The 3,370-nt window shown below is 32.0% G+C and overlaps 1 non-coding gene across 1 annotated transcript; it reads right to left on the bottom strand.

Moving 5' to 3' along the window:
* Positions 1-2,466: 2,466 nt before the first annotated feature.
* On the bottom strand, positions 2,467-2,573 carry LOC145037964 (small nucleolar RNA R71). The gene has a single exon (XR_013679072.1). It is a non-coding gene; the product is annotated as a small nucleolar RNA R71 (small nucleolar RNA).
* Between the last annotated feature and the right edge of the window lie 797 nt (positions 2,574-3,370).

The following is a 3,370-nucleotide window of genomic DNA, read 5'->3' as shown; positions in this document are numbered from 1 at the left end:
GCTTATGCATATGGTTTTAAAATTTTTATTGTTGAGTGAAATAAGTGAGAAAAGAAGAAAAAAAAATATATATATATATATATATATATATATATATATATATATATATATATATATATAAAGAAATTGCAATAGTTTGAGATAATATGAGTCTACAAAGCTATGAATATCATGGAATATCATGAAGTACAGTTCAAAAATCAAAGACTCAAGAGTAGGGAAATTTGCTAAGTTATATTTATTGTAATTTTTCTTTTAAAGTTATTTTTCCATATGTATGCTTGGGGGCTTAACACATAACTACCTTAAGGTTAAGAAAGGTTTATGTAGATGGATTCAGAAGGATGCATAAAATAAGTGTTGTTCAAACAAAGTAGCGAAATATTATGAAGCATGTGAGTATTTAAGATTGGGGAAGTTCTTAGGAATATGTAGATACAAATGCATGTTGCAGGCTTGATGTAACAAAGAGGCTCAAAATGGATTGTCGTGTGTAGTGTTGGTAGCTAGCATTTTAATGTGATGCTATGATAATAATGAAATCAGTTTTTCTTTAGGGCAAGTAAAAGCCAAGTGTCAGGTATTTTGACATGTACATATTTAATCATGTCTTTCATGCATATTTCTAATACTTCTAGCAACAATTATACTTAGTTTTGAAACAAAAGGTACTTAGTATATTTGAAATTTGTTTTGTAGTTACAAAGACGTGCTCGGGACAAAAAGGAAGCAAAAAAGGAGCTGGAAGCAAGAAAACGAGAGCTAGGACAAAAATAAGAAAAATAATAATAGACTTAAAGGCAAAGGACCGCGACAAGGTGATCATCTACCACGACGTGATAAATGAAAGATTCTCCACCAATGAGCTAACTTTTAGAATACTTGTTATGCATAAAGACTATGGTATGGTGTCTTTCAACCACGATGTGGTGATCAGATAAATGACAACTATGAATATTTGAACATTATGCCAAACGGAAGAACTTCAGGTCGATTTTCTTAAGAGAATTGTGGCCAAAAACCTTTGAAAACTCAAAACAAGATCGAGAATCAATTGGAGCTCAAGAGTTGAAGAATATTTAGAAGAATTCTACCTAGATCCATTCGGTTTGCTAAATATACTTATGTCTAGTCTAATTTACATGGGTTTTATGTGTTTTTCTACTACTATAAGAAGCTAAAAACCTTATACTTTTATTTGGTGAAGATGAACATGATCTTATGGTGTTGATTTGGATTTATGGATATTAGATATTGCTTTTACTTGTATTTGATAATTAAACCCTAACATGTTCTAGTTCTAGTTTATATTGATTATAAATCAGATTGTATGTGATAGTTAATCATTCTAATTGTACAAATTTGTCACCTAATTGTTTATGATCACTAAATAATTAGAGTCGGGATTAATCCCATCTTAGATAAAGTAATTAAATCCAGTAACTTTAATAGTGTTAGAGAGCATAATTAACCTCAATTTATGCATCGTTGCTTAACTTGATCATAAGAAAGTAACTACTATCATTCATAGTCTAATTTGTGCTCATTATAGATTTGGTATTTAACTTGTGCTTGATCATTTCATGGTAATTCATAAATTGATAAGTTTAGATATTTGATCATAATAGCTAGTTAACGAATTGGTAATCAATATATTCTATCCACTACATATCAACAATATGAAAAAGTGAAATCAAATCTAAGTAGAAGTACTCTTTGAATCTTGAAGTATATTCATTTTCTTTGCTTGATTAAAGGCTTGGTTGATATAAATTTGGATTATGTTCTTCTGACCTTGAAAATTCAGTAAAAACCCCCCACTTTAAGTTTGTCTCTTAGTTTAATCAGAAGTTGTTAGACTAATTAATTAAATTATGTTCTCTGTGTTCGACACCCAACTTACCTAAGTTACTTTATAATCAGACTTGGTACACTACCTATAAGTTCATAATTTTCTTAAGTTAGTTAGGCTCTAAATTAAAACAACTAGTTACTTTTTTGCACATCAAGTTTTTTGTGTCATTGCCAAGAAATGACTTACTTGATCTACAGTTTAATTGTTTTTAGTTATTCAATACTTTTTGTGGGGTTAAAACCATAAAAACTATGAGAGATTACAAGAAGAGGATACGTGAAGATAATGTACCAGGTCTTGTACCACTCGAGATTCTAGCTGAAAGAAGTTTTGAGCTCAAGAGGCACATTCTATTAATGCTCAAAGACATACATTTTTTCGGGAAAGTATACATAGACGCATTCAAGCACAGTGATGCACTAAAGGACATTGCAAACTACTTCAATGTTCCAAATGTTCCACGAGAGGTAGTAGTACTTAGGATGATTACGGTAACATTTACCGGTGAAGCTAAACTATGGTTGAAATCACTTGTGTCTGGATCCATTACTACTTGGGCCAGTCTTCTTGATGTTTTCATTGAGCAATTAAGTCCACCTTCAAAGATCACAAAACTAAAGAAAAATATTGTTAACTTTCAACAAGATGTCGGAGACTCCTTATATGAAGCATGGGAGAGAAACAAAGGGTTGCTTAGGAGTTGTCGTTAACATGATTTAAATGTCTAACAAGAACTGTCAACTTTCTATAATGGAGTGAATGTCACAACCAAACAACTTCTTGATTCTCAATGACAATTGACGAAGAAAGAATTGGCAACCATTACGGAGTTGACTGAAGAATTTGGAAAGCACTCATAAGAGTATCATAACCTATAAGAAGATGTTACTAGAGGTAAAGGAGATGGGAGAACTAGTACACAATTATGGTTTTGGCAAGATTGCAATATATGGGTCGGAGGATGAGGAAGATGGATCAATCTATACACGCTATAAGTGTTGAATGTGCCAATTGCCATGGATGACATTTAGCAAAGGGTTACCATTTGGATAAGCCCAGAAACAAAAAAGAAAAACTATTTTACCCTAGTGGAGATAAATATAATGAAAATTGGAGAAAGTAAAAAAAAGGAATGGTTGCCTTATGACGAGTACAAGAAGGAAAAAGACGAAAAATGTAGAGAAACTAGTCGAGGCTACGACCAAAAAGAACAACCACCGCCCGAGAAGAAATAAGATTTTGAGTCAATACTTAGTCGGTTTATGGAAGACTCTGAGAAAATACAAGATACTAATGATGCAAATGTGAGAAATCATCAAGCTTCCATCAAGAATAGAGACACTCAACATGGGCAATTAATAATACTTTTCAACAAGCGATTACCTCCTAGAAATCCCGACCGAAAATCATAACCTCATGTAATAGAAATTTTTTACTAAGAAAGAGTTTCATTCTGAGCCATTAATGACCCATGTTACAGCCACTAAAAATCTTGATTCATATTTGGAAGAAGAG

Source organism: Lactuca saligna, chromosome 3, assembly GCF_052625555.1.
Source record: "Lactuca saligna cultivar CGN05327 chromosome 3, ASM5262555v1, whole genome shotgun sequence".
In the NCBI taxonomy this organism is placed as follows: domain Eukaryota; kingdom Viridiplantae; phylum Streptophyta; class Magnoliopsida; order Asterales; family Asteraceae; genus Lactuca; species Lactuca saligna.
This window is presented reverse-complemented; position numbering and strand designations above follow the sequence as displayed.